Source organism: Simochromis diagramma, unplaced genomic scaffold (genome assembly GCF_900408965.1).
Source record: "Simochromis diagramma unplaced genomic scaffold, fSimDia1.1 OVJJ01000402.1, whole genome shotgun sequence".
NCBI classification, from domain to species: domain Eukaryota; kingdom Metazoa; phylum Chordata; class Actinopteri; order Cichliformes; family Cichlidae; genus Simochromis; species Simochromis diagramma.
This window is the reverse complement of record NW_024386972.1, coordinates 7922078-7936775: the sequence shown is the minus strand read 5'-3', so window position 1 is coordinate 7936775 and position 14698 is coordinate 7922078.

The following is a 14698-nucleotide window of genomic DNA, read 5'->3' as shown; positions in this document are numbered from 1 at the left end:
GTTCCATATGCCTCTAATTCTCTGTACGAGTGCTATCATCTCTCCCGCTCTGGTTCTGTGTGTAAAACAAGCTGCTGCGGTGAACTTGCACTTATCTAACGCAGTTTTTTTCACTCGCTGTTTAAGGTGACCACCCAAAACCTCTTACCACACTGCGTGCTGCTCCCAGCCAGCATGAGAAGCAGAGGAAGACCTTCAGTGTTTTAGTGCCTCCTTCCCTCTCTCTCTCTCCTCTCATTTACCCAGAATGGGCATCACGTGCCTATGTTGTTGATCCTGGCCACTGAGGACAGCAGGGCACAGCTGCACTAGGGATGGGATTTCACTGATCCTGCAGTGGAAAACCTCATCGTACTGTCCCCTGGACAGCTGCATATGAAAGAGCATAAGCTTCATCACTGTGATGTTTGCAATTGTTTCACTGTGTAGGAGAGTATGGTGGGGTAATATAAGGTGATGTCCCTTACTTTGTGAGAAGTCGGACCTCTGCCAGCTCCATCCGATCAACTGTCTGGCTGACCAGGTGTATAATCACTGAAGCATCATCAAAAACTAGTCCTGCATGTTTTCAAAAGCATGCAAAGTATTCAGGGTCAAACAAATGATATGCAAAGTTTTAATGTTTTGTGCACTCAGCTCTTTTTCATTTATCTCCTAAAAGATCGGAGAGAAAGAAGCCGATATAAAGGTATTACACAGATATGCATTATATAGATTATATAACCTATATAATGCATATCTACAATTATGAATTTTGGTTTTCATGCATAATGATTTTTTTTCCAATGGTACATATAGTGTGCACAGAGAATTTTCTGTAAATGTAATATTGGTTATCTTCAGGATTTCTAAGCCAGTGGGAACTGGACTATTTTCATTTACCACATGTATATATTTAGACATGCACGCATTCAGATGTGTTTCCGTCATACTGTTTCCCTCAGCTTACAACTGCTCACAACCAGACAGTACAGCTGTGAAATCTTAGAGCTCAGCAATCCTAGTGAGAACTGGATCTGTGCACAGAAACATAATCATAATAACAGCACCAGCAAAGGAAATAAATTGCATTGTCTCCTCTTGTCCTTAGAAGGTCTGCAGACAGGGAACTGTTGCATAAGTGAATGCCTGCATGACAGAAGTGCTACTTTACTGTTTATTAGGTGTAGGGTTTTTTGCAGCTCAATGCCTGCTGTCTGCAAAGACAAAGACCTGTTACGTGTGACAAACTCTGTGAAATTTTCACTACCTGCCTGCAGTGATGAAAGAAATAGATGAGCGCAATCAATAATCCCCCACCGTCCAAAATGATATCATACCGCCCTCCCACTCTGGTTATTAACAAGTTATATCAGTGAGAATTAATGACATTTCAGCATGAAGCAACTGTGATGTAAGGTATATTTACAAACATTTCTTCTTCATCCGCAGACCAGAATCCATCCTGTGGGAGTGGCTGCTGTGAGCTTTACAGACAGGAAGAACCTTTAAGAGCTTTTTAGAAAATTGCTCTCCGGAGAAACTGCAGAACGAGGGAGGCTAAATGGAGGGCATCTGTCTGTCTTGAAGAGGGTTGATGAGCTTGTGAATTTAGCAGAAGGGCATATAAAAAATTTGAAAGCCAGTATGAAAATGATTCAGCATAAGAGGCTGAAAGAACACTATAAGGCAAGTAGAGAAAGGAGAAACAGAGGAAATGTCCAAGAGTGAGGAGGAGACATGGTAAAACAAGGACATTTTCCTTAACTGAGAGAATGCACGCAGTAAACTGTGGAGGGAGAAATAAGAGGATTCAAGCGAATGTCCATACACTGCATCCCATCACACGCTATGTTTGGTGCTCTTTGTCGCCACCCTTGTGTCTGTGTGAGCAGAACAGTGTAGGCTTTGTTTGATGCCGCAGTTTCCAGCAGTTTCATCCAAATATTTTACGTAATGTAGGCAGGCTGTAACTAGGTGTGTGGCACACAGCAAAGGGGCTTCACACCTAACAAGCCGTTTCCGATAAGAATGGCGCTGTCTGAAATTTTTGTCTTGAGGCTTTATGCCAAAAGATGTTAATAACAGGCGTGGTAAATGGAAGGAAATGGAGAAAAAATTACTTGATAAATAAAAAAGCAGTAAAATGGAGAGAGTGGAAGGGAATAATGAAGACGGCAAATATATAAAAGCAAACACAGAAGTTGAATTTCTGAAGCTGGTTCTGCTTCAGTTACCTGGCCTATCATTAAAGCAGTAATGAGGAGCAGACAGGGCAGCAGCTCACCGCTACAAAGAATGCAACTTTCCCACAAAGGCTAACACAATTTCAAAGTTCCAAGTAGTTAAAATATAAATTTTCTCCCTTCCTTCACTGTAATGAAGTGGTTTCTCTTCATTTTTAGAAACCCACAAGAGAGTAGCACCCATTCTTCACCTGATTATAGTTAGTGATTATGGTTTTTGCACAGGTTAGTGCTTCCTATCCTCGTCTACTCATGCATTCTCCTGCAGTAGAGTCTGGTTGCATCTATATTATAAATGAGCTTATTATGATCCATAACTTGTGACCTGAACTTGCTGACGCTCTTCTGGACAAGTTCAAGAAAAAAGAATAAAGAGTATCTGCTTCCTAAAATCGAATTTCCTGAGCCTAGACTCTGCATACAGAATATAATTTCAAAATGGGCCATATCCTTGACTACTCACATATTTACACATTCACTTTTAATATAAGCATTGTGTTCCTGAAGTGAGGAAGCTACAAATATAGTTCTAGGTTTTTAGTCAAAGCATAACCACATGGCTTCAAAGCTCCTTAAAGTACTTTAATTGGCTTGATAACAACAATTAAAACTCCAAGTCTTCATAACAACCAAAATCTGTTGGCTCTATTCTTTTTACAGAGGAATTTTTCCTTTTGGCTGTTTTGTGTGTTTTTCTGGTTTTTCCTTTTGGTTCTGTAGAAATGTGTGTAGCTAACTGACTGATAAATGATACATTTGAAGGAACCCAACTGGTCACAGCAAATTGGAACCACTTCTTGATCCTGGTTCTGTTGGAGACTTCTACCTGTTAAAAGGGAGTTTAATCCAACTTGTGCTTTCCAGATGGTTGATCATAGGGGTCGTCTGATTGTTGATGCTTTCTTTCTATTACTGTAGACAAAAAAAAAAACAAAAAAAACCCGCCAAACTTACAAAATGAAGTGCCATATAGTGGCAACTGTTATTGTGAGTTGGCACTATATGAATTGAAATGAACTGAACTTGTAAATCATACTGTCTACTAGGGGTGCAACGATACACAAAATTCACGGTTCGGTTCGGTTCAATACTTTGGTGTCAAGGTTCGATATTTTTTCGATACAAAAAATGTTCATGCTTTTTTTAATTTGTCATTTATTAAAATTATAAATATATATTTTAACTCAAACGTACAGTTTTTAAATTTAATGTTGCTGAAACAACAAAGGGATAAAATAACTAATCTAGTTGATCGAGAAATCACTCATCTTTAGAAAAGAGAGTTTATTACAGAGAAATGGCTCTTTCCAAAATAAAAGCTATACTATACGCTTCTTCTGGGGTATACTCTCATAAGGAGACTCATGTGCTAACGGCTGTCTAAATGACTCGGGTAAAGTTTGTAGCATGCGTGCTTGTTGTTTTTGTCTGCTTCCACTTGTCTTTGCACTAGGATGATGTCGGCGTAAATGTGCAGTCATATTCATTGTGTTCCCACTAGTGCTGTCAGCGTTAATCTGAAATGACGTTAATGCCACAACACGGCAAATCTGCGTTAAAGAGCTACCGCGGATCGCCCCGTGCGTGGGGCTGGACGGCGTCAACATGTTAACGAGCAAACTGCGCTAACGCACTAGTTCCCACCCATGTAATTGAGCAATGCGTGGCACATCCGACATACTTACTTACTTCTGTCCATGACGCACTTACCTTCAGGGTCATGCTTTACATGAAGACCAAAATAGTTCCAAAGGCGAGATCTGAATGAGGGTGGGGGAGGTTCAATTTGCCATGTTGCAACGAGCTTAGCTTCTGTCTTGCTAGCTTGCGCTGCGCTCAGTGGATCTGCGCTCGACAGTGCAGCCTAGGCGGAGTAGTCAAATGCAGATCCACTGAGCTCTCAACACAGACAGCATCATCAGAAGAAAAGAAGAAAATAAATTAAAAATTTTGTATTGTTCGATACATATGCATCACCGAACCGAAAGCACTGTATCGAACGGTTCAATATCGATACGAGTATCGTTGCACCCCTACTGTCTACCATTAGGGTACATGCAAGGGTTTGTATCATCATTTAAACTGGATAGGTTTCTATATGTACAGACACAAAAATAATAAATAAGGCTCTCAAGTATGATTCCATTTGTAGACAGAATCAGAATCACATTCACTAGTCTGTCTCACATTGAGGGGTTTGTGATGATCTTTGCTACCTCCATCTTACTTTTTCTTCCTTTTTTGTTGGCCACCGCAACTCTCTGTGGGCATTTGTACTCTGTGATCCACCGTTTGCTTTTCTTTGCTGCACTCTTTTGACTTAAGGCATCTTCTCTCAGCCTATAAAGCAAAATTATTTCCCCTTAGGTTTTACAACGCCAATTACAACACCACCTGCAGAGTATTCGGAAGGACTTTAATATACTCATTTACATTTTCAGTGTCTGTGATAAAGTAATTAAGGTTAAATGGCGGCACTTACTGTAATGTGCTGCCATGTTTTGGTCTGAATGGTCTGTGCCCTACTGACACAGAAGGGGTTTCAGTTTTGCACTGAGATGTAATTTTGACAATTAGTTCAAAATAATTGGAGAAATATATTTTGACATTATCCATATTCCTGCCAAGAGTTTAATGAGAAGATCAATATTATAACTCTCGCTCGTAAATATGAAGGTAGATCCATAGCTTAGTTTGGATATATGCATAATGACGTAGATGAAATGTGATTTTTTTTTAAATATTAATATCTGATTATGATTATTGTTATTATGATTGATCTGGTAGCATAATCTGATTTAGAACAGAAGAAAAACTTAATTTGACCTTAAAAAAAAAAGAAAAAAGTCCTTATGACTCACAGCTCAGGCAATCACAAGCCACAACATTTCAGTTTCTGCTCTCACGTTCTCATATGTGGTTTCAAATTGTTAATCTTAAAGCTGTTGTAATTTATTTGTGTGTTATTTGATGTAGTGTCGCGTACCAAAAACAAGCTAGTAGATGTTTTTTATTTTAAACCACAGATTGGAGAATGGAAAGTTTGCACGGGGTTAGGGTTTGGAGACTTCCACCCAAGTCTGCTTAGTGTGTGTTTGTGTTAGAACAGAGAGGGCTGCGCATGAGAGAGAGCAGCTATTTTCTGGACATGCTAAATAGGATGATCCTGCCCTTGTGACCTGACATACACTCAGATCAGTCAACGCCGCAGACACGCCCAGTCACTTAAAATGCCCCGAGTGACCTTTTCCAACAAAAAGTGTTGATTTGAATAGGATGACAAATTCCTCCAACTAGTGTGTGAAACCTTGTGTATCAGACCATAAAGAACCCCAAATATTGCTATAGTTGGCCCTTTTGCCTCCAGTGTTGAGAGCTTCAGGAATGCTGCTGTCCTTTATTGGTGCCAGTTCTGGTAACACCCAAAGCATCTGAAGCATGCCAGGCTGGGTGGGCTCGCCATTTATAAATACACCCCTCAAAACATGTCTAAAGTTCACTGTGTGGTTTTCACAGCCACAAGCTCCATAGCCATGTCTATCCATGTGTATTTGCATTTATCGTGTGCTTGCATGTGCATGTGTCAAGGCAACCGTTCAACAAGATATCAGACGGGTCACTGCTACAGTAAGATACACCATGATTTACACTTGCATGGTTGTGTATTTACAGCCGCTGAAAGGCTATCCTGGGTTTATGTAAGTATGCCTCACATGTAGACACATCATTCGGTTGCTGCGCAAGATGTGTTTTTGAAGTCAAGGGTCATATCTACACCTACACTTAAAACAACTGAATCAGTTTGTCTAGGGGTACACAGGGCGATGTGATAGGCCACAATGATATCAAAGTTTCTATTAGCCTAAAGATAATATTGATGGAAGTAAAGGACACATTATCCTTGTTTTGCTTCAATAAGCGGCCTGAGCGAGATACGAACTGCCAGACGTTTTATGAGATAATTTAAAAAGTTAATATTCAACTTTGTCATTCCTCATGTCTCCACTGGTTTTGAAAACTGACCTTAATAGCAAGACAACACTGTGGGAGGATGTGGGGCAAAATCAGTCTGCAAGTTTAGCAAAAGCTGATATCATACTTTCTCTTAATTAGCTAAATCAAGTTGCTGACTTGGCTAAATCAAGGTCAAACACAGTTCTGTCTTTGTGTGTTCCAAGAAAAGGCAAGAACTGAAGCTTTGTAGTCCAGTTAACAGAAGGATCATTCCAAAATATTCCGTTTGTATGGATAGGATGCATAAATACAGCTACTGGTAACTCTTTTAAAGTTAGTTAAAGGTAAACATTGTTTCAGTGTTGCAAAAGAGAGGCTGAATAAATAATTGTGCATGCTTATGAAGGTGAAGTGACATGACAAGTCCCTCCTTCAACAAAGTGGATTGGAGTTGATCCGGAAAAACATTTACACATCCACTCACTACTATTGTTTTCACCATCTTTTAAACCTTTTAAGCTTACAGAACAACAGAACTTTACAGAAGGTGGAATTTCATCATATCAATTTAATTCCTATTTGCTGAGTTACAATTAGTAAGTCCTACATGAGCTACATGAATTAATCTGGATTTTAAGTCAATGTAAAACACGCCAAAAAAAAAAAGTAAATATGTTTTTTGATATGCAATGCTATATGAGCAGGAGGGTTTAGTGATCACTATAAGTTTGTGTAAGTTCTGTTATTTTAGTATCTCTGTTTTTCTCTGTGTGCACAGCATAAAGCACAGGGTGAAAAATGGGCAGAGTCATGCTGTTTTTCTGCATCACTCACATACTCTTTACATCTGACAGTTCTGGGATGACGTCAGATGTTTTAGAAGCAGGTGGGAAACAGCATGGGAGAAAGTGAATTTCTGTTACTGAGGTTCTTAGCTGAATCCTCGTGCAATCTATGAGGAGGGATTGTTTGCCTGTTTTTCTAGAAATGCTTCATAGTCTTCACAGACAAAACGCCTCAACAATTTAAATAGTTTGCAAGCATATGAAAGTAATTATTTGCACATGTATTTGGTTTTTCCTTTTTTGAGGTGGTTGATACATATAGTGCCCATGTAAATAAACCCGTTACCTAAAAAGGAGGTGCTGTATTACACTGTGTGTGGTCCTTGTGAAAACTTCTTGGCCATTTGCATGCTTGACGGAAAATTCCTGGATACGAGGAAGGAAGTTGATCGTCACTCTCTGAATCTCTTTGTGGTTTAGCGGCCTTCTGAAACATTCTCTATGCTGTCAAATATTATAGTTAAGCAGCGAAATATTGACATCCATAAGTGTTGCTACAATTAAATTACATTTAAATTCACTTAAATGCTAAACTTGAACCACTTTCAACATGGAATATGAAACATTCCTGTCTTCATCAGCAACTTGGAGGTTAGTCTGACATTAATATTGAGAGCTTTATTCCAACATTCAGGATTAATGGCGAGCCAGGGTCCACCTGATGTTTTCAAGACTGGACAGTAGGGCTACTTACAATAGAGTGTTTAAATCGATTGATGTGTAATGTGTTGTTAGGACTGACTATTGATGGTATGAAGGAGCTGCCTCTTAGCTGCCTATTAGGTGTGTGGCTTCCACCACCACCTCCAGTGGTGGAGGTGGTGGTGGAAGCCACACCCCCATCAAATATTCTCTAAAGGAGATATTCTGAGCTTCCTGCATGTCTTTCCACCATCTGAATGGCCTCTTCTTGCCTCTCATACTCCCTTGCCAGTCTGCATACTCTGTCCTCATACTCCATTTGTCATTTCCAAGTTTCTATGTCGAGCAAAAGGCTACACAAGTCCAAGGTTTCTTTTATAGTTGTTTCTTTCTGACATCGGTATGTGGTAATCATGTAAATGTCTGTATTTTTATGCAGTTTTGTACAAACACACTTATCCTGTGTTGAGACTATTAAAAAGTAATCAGGGTGCTGTCAGGTTAATGAAAAACAGGGCATGTCTGAAAGATTTAATGCTCTGCACCAACTTTCCAGTGTCTAAAACTTGTACACTTAGTGGCTGCGCATTTCTCCGCTTCAAGGACAAATTGTGCAAAAAAAAGAAAAAAGAAAACTAACAGTCTGCTGGTGATGCATGGCTATAGTGACTGAGGTTTGTGAATGGCTGGCTTAATGGCTCATTATTGTGCTGGTGGCTATAACCACTGCCAGTCAACATGAGGCTTGCTTGGTTTGTAAAGTAAATGTTGTTGTGAATCAGACCTTTAAATAGTCAGAAGTACTCATTTTTCATTTTCTGCATCCGACAGGAAATCTCTACTAGCATTATGGCCCAAATTCTCAAGCAAAGCTCCAAAATGTAATATGTGAAAAAAAGATTGGTAAGCCTCGGGAGTTTCCAAATGCCAGTTCATGTAGGATATCAATATTTAAGATTACAGAAGTAGAGATAGTGGCCTTCATTCATTGTAGGAATTTGATATAGTGGAGACACTTCTTGACCTTTCAATTAATTCCTTACTTTGGCGTCATATGAGCTTGTATCCTTTTATTCTGTCATATATTTGTACAAGAGTGACTAACTATCTTACGATCTTGCTTTTTATTGTACAATATCGTACCACAAAAATGAATCAGCTTTATCGACACAGGAAATTTCTGAAGTATTTGGCAGTCATGACTCAGTGACAATTAACACATCAGCCATACTGGATGCAGGATGGGAGCTGGCAACAGTGAGGTCATTTCCTGCTGGATATTGAGCTTGTCTGTGTTGGACAAATTTTATGAAGGGTTTCAGGAATATAACCCCCAAATCCTGGAGCTATGACCACAAACTAGAAACCCTTCCTCGGGATATCTTTAACCACACACACAAATACACAAAACATCTTCCAAAAAAATAAACACTAGAGGGGAAAGGGAGGTGCACATGATATAGTAGTAAAGTACCGTCCAGTTCATTTCCTCCCCTGCATTTTGTTGCAAAATCATTCGCAACCCCACCCCAGGATTTTCATTCAGAGAGAAAGAGTGAGCAAGAGGGAATATGCATGCAATGGGTCCTTTCCTCTCTTTCCAGGGTGAAGATGAATACACAAATATGCCTTTCCAACCCAACCCCCTCTCCAACACCACCACAGCCCTTCCTCCTAAAAGCCACTTTATGGGGAAGGAAGCTGACCCGGTCCACCCTTGCTGAGGTTAAATCCAAGAGGGGTGAAGAAAAGGGTGTTGCCTGGACCCCTCAGCTGACAGCAGGAAACGCTAAGAGGAAACTGAAAGGGATTGTTTGTCCATTTTCCAATAGTAACAGACAGGATGTATAATGTCAGAGAGGCAATGTGAAGCTATGGCATGTGAAGACTTTGCCAGCTTACTGTGATAGGTGACAACATCCAGTGTACTATAATTTCATACCAATAATCCCTGTTTTGTATAAGTGTTTATGCATGGATGGATGGATCTTCATTGGCATTTAATGTGTATTTTATCAAATACCTAATCTAACGGTTAAATCCTCCCAAAAAAGAAAAAAATACTCCAAATAAGAAAACACTTATAGCTAAGAACAATTAATTCAGCTAAGCACACTAAAGTATTTCCTCTCAGAGCTGCCAATGCTGCCTAAACGTGTTAAATACAAAGAGCTCTACACAAACCCTTGCTGCTACCAGAGGTCATAGGAGAATGGCCAGACTGCTGCAAGCTGACAGAGGGGCAACAGTAACTCATTACAACCAAAGATGCAGAAGAGTTTCTATAAATGTGCAACACATCAAACAAGCAGAAGAGCTACAGCAGCATATATGTGTCACTCGTATCTGCTAAGAACAGGAAACTGAGGCTACAATTTGCATGGGCTCACCAATATTGTACAACAGAAAACATTTTGAAAAAAAGGCCGGGTCTTAAAATTTGCTATAACATTGAGATGAAGGCAAGATGCATTCAGCATGAAGGTATGAATCCACCATGCCCTTTATTAACTTCAGACTGCTGCTGTAAAATTCTTTTAGCACCAACCTAGCATAATTTAAACACCACAGCTTACCTGAGTATTGTTGCTGACCATGTCCATGATCAGAGTGTGCCACATCTTCAGCTTCAAACAGGATAACACACCATGCCATTAGTTCTCTAGTCATCTGAAACGTCTTCTTTTGAACATTAAGTGTGCTGTACTCAAATAGCCTCCAGAGTCACCAGATTTCCAATAGAGTACCATAGATATGTTTAGGGATGGGAGATTCACAACTTCATTGAATCTATGTCACAAAAAATGAAGTTAGCATTGAAGTCAAAAGGGGGTCCATCCAAGTATCAGCAAGGTGTACCTTACACTGGTGAAAGTAACGTTTTTTGCCACAGCTAGTTGAATATTGCTAGTTGTTAGCGCCCAGTTAGCATGTTGCCACATTTCAAAAAATGACATTGTTACTAAGTTTTCCAAATGTTACATTAGAGATACTTCAAAATAATGTATTTTCATTTGATAAAATAACTTATATTAGTACAATAACTTCAAAGGATTAATCATTAAAAGAATTTAGAAATGTTAATATGGTAATATCTTTAGAATGTGTAACCTCCACCTCTGCTAACCTCCATCACACACTTCTCACATTGGTCCCTTTTCAATCCATGTAGCATGATTAATATCATGATTAATGAGAACCTGACAAGTTGTTTTTGTTTTTCTGCTGATGATTCAAAATATGGAGCTATGCTGAAATGCTTAGCATCAGCTAAAATCTATTAAAAGAATGAAGGAAAAATAAAATTTGTCCATTTAATTGCACCACCTGAAAAAACTTGCACTAAAATATTCTCTCCTGGTTTCTCTTTGGTTTGAGGGTTTGAAGCTTGGCTTAGAAGAACCACACTTGAAAAAAGGGTTCATGCAAGCACCCAGTCCTGCAGGTGGGGGCCTTTTCCAGAGTCCTGTTATTCCAGACCACTCTAGTGAAAGCTGTTAGTGTCCGGCTGTTACACCTTCACTTAAATGTGCTTTGCTCGGCTGAAAATGGCATATGTCCATGAAAAAAGTCACCTGCCAACCTCATTAGTTTTAATTTATGAGCGCCAGACCTTGGTCCTTGAGTTGATGGATCATTTTAAACAGCTTTCACAATCGACATATGCATTTAACTGAATCAGTTTTGTAATATTTAGGAAAGCAAAGAACACAACCAGGCTATGTATGTATTCTCCACTGCAATAACAACACAAGTCATTGCATGCCTTTTGTTGTAAACTCAATCACAGCTATATACACAGTTAGACACATCAAGGTGCTAGCTTCTAGTTTCATTATACAGCCACATTGGTTTGTTTAACCGTGGTCTCATTTGAAAAGATTGAGTTGCTGGCACAACTAAAACTAAATATTTAAGTGTTTAAGCTGCATGTGATTCACTTATACCTCTTAGTAAAGGGGTATACTTTAACCTGGTTGTTTTTTCTCAGCATTCGCATATTAAAAATCTTTTTTTTTAACAAATACACATGTTCATTACTACATTACATGGAGCTGGTAGACAAAATCAAGTTCAGTCATTGGGGTTAGTGTATTAAATTGTATGTATTTTTCTTCTTTTATACTGCTTTGTGTGCACATGAATACACAGTGCACTGCCCTGCTTTCTTGTGAATACAATTGTATCTTATTACAGGATAAAATGGTGGATTACAGGAGAAAAACACATCTGCTCAGACTAAACAAAGAAAGAAAGGACTGATGGTAAGTCTGGAAGAGATTTTCAATGTTTGTTTAAAGGTACATTTAAGTGATGCTGCATTAAAGGACTCAGCATAAGAGGTTCTCCTCAACAATTATTCTAGAAACACATGAACTGTAATCTTAACTCTCAAAATTGTGCTTTAAAAAGAGCCAAATTATGATTAAATTCAGTCTTTGCCAAATATATGTTGAGAGAAAAAGGGTCAATAATATGCAAATATTTTTTATTGATATAAATCACTCCCATATACATAATTATAAAGATGATGTAAAGCACTTTGAATATATTAGTCATTATTTTAATTTGAAATAATGTTGTATTCAACCATCCATACACAGGATCTGGAGCCTATCACAGGCGTAAAAGGTGAGGCGTAACTTGGAAAGGCTGCCAGTCTGGATTCTGCTATATGATTAATAAAATTTGAACCCAGCATTTCACAGCATTAGAGATTTCCAGCTCATCGTTTGCATTCCATTAAGTCATTCCCACAGGCTCGAGATCATCCATGTGTCATCACTGCTTATGTGAAAATAAATACCAAACTGTTTGCATGGATTTACCAAAGGGAGATAAGGTGAAAATGCCATTATAACATATTTTTTAAAAACCTTAATCAACAAAGATGATGTTGACCTCATTCTGCAACTGTTTATAATAATGTAAAAGGGGAAGATGTGCAAGTCAATGTTTCTGCTCCAAAATCAGCCAAATGAGAAAATAACGTTAGAAAGGACAACACAAGAAAAAACAGGGTAACACTAACCTGTGAGAAATATGATGACCGTCGAAACAAAGGTTATCATAGGTGACTAAAATCAAACAAAAAACCTAAAAGAGGATGTTATTTTTAAAAATTATTTATTATTGTTATTGTGGAAAAAACTAGCAAAATCAAAAATAAAATTTTCATTTTAAAAAAAATGTAACAATTTTGTTAGATTACAGATATTTTGTGCCCAATTTTTAAATTGAAAAAGTTCGAAAAACATGGAGGAAATTTCCTTAGCTGTAGTATTTGTTCATTTGTCAAATTTATTATCTTAACTTACCAAATGACACTTTAACATGTTCACTGAGAATGTGGAAGTCTACAAGACTGTGGGTCAACTGCCTCCAAAAAGTTACACCTATATAGATTTTCCTAAATCTTACCTCTTGGCATATGCCCTATATAATGTTTAAAGACTAAAACTAGTGGTGAAATTAATAAAAATATAGATAAAAAAAAAACATAAAACAGTAAAGACACTGAAACACTGGGGTCTCAGAAGAAAAAAAAAAACCCTTGTTCAAGCGTCACTTAGAGCCACTAGCTCCATCTAGTGGTTATCCATTCAACCCCTTTTCTAATTTTAATGCAAAAACTTAATCAGGTGAATAAATTAAATTTTCTTCTGGAATATTACAGATATAGAATTTGGCATAGCTGTTTTCTAATATTTCCTGATTTCTATGTTTACATAATATTAAAGTAAAATATCAAATCAATCTTTCCTAGAGGGAAATAATGAAATGAACACAGGCATGAATTAATATACTAGAAACACTCTTGATTTAAAAAAATAAATAAATAAATAAATGAGTGAATCAACTGGATATCAAAAGGTTCTAATCATCACAGAGGTATGAAATTGGGGTAAATGTCTGGACTGTTTTTAGCAGGATTTCATCTTACTGGCACTTCCACATGACTGCTTCAGTGACTCACCACTGTGATCCGACTATTTGTACTCCTCCAGACACCGAGAGACACAAACCAGATGCATTACTGAAAGCATAATTTAAAAATCCTCTTAGCTGCCCATGAAAATACATTTTGTTCTCCCTTTGTTGCATCGTGAAAACGACAAACAAAAAGGTGCAATATTAGTCATACTGGCAATTACCTTCGGTGGGTTCAGTTGGAAGATGTATATTCTTATTCCTGGCAATTTGAAAAGCAAATTCACTTGCTTGGGAATTTTGCATTCTGACCAAAAAGGGTACATTAATTCTATATTGAAATGATGCATATTAAGTACTTTTTTATGTTAATACATTTTGGATGAGAAACAGAAACTGGGTCACAAGAAAGGTCAGCTTGTGGTTGAGATGATTTAATGAAAATGGGAATTTGAGCTGGCTTTCTCCAGCAAATTTACACACTCCTGGTGTATTTGTATAAAGAACAGAGAGGACATTTTAAATCTCCCCAAACTCTTTCCCACTGTGGAGAAGGTGTCGGAGAATAAGGATTGAAAACCCATGAATATATATATTTTTTCTTCAGACCAGTCTGAGAAATCTGCTTGAGCTTTTGGTATTTGCAGAATATCCTTTTTTTCCCCCCAACACCATAATAACCTGACATAAACCAGTTTAAATGAAAGAGATTTGAAATAAGCTCACAGACTGTATTTAGATTTCCGATGTGTAGATATATTTATAACCCATTGACTGTCTTTTGCTCTTCTGATATTGGTTAAGGCTGGCACGGCACGGCACTGGTTAGCACATTGAGGGGAAAATAGTAAAAACAAACATAAATAATTATTTGCAATGCAGACGCTGCCACAGACTTGGTCTCTTTCACTCCAACTTATTGTCATCCATCCATTTTCAAGTTGTATTTGCATGAAAATAACACTAGAGGGCAATAGTAGCATATCTTTAAATGAGCCTATCCACAAGTAATTTTTTTCATTCAAACTATTGAAATTCACACTTAAGCACCACTTTTTTTTTTTCCTGGTGTGTATAGACGGCTTTACGGAGAGCTGCCAA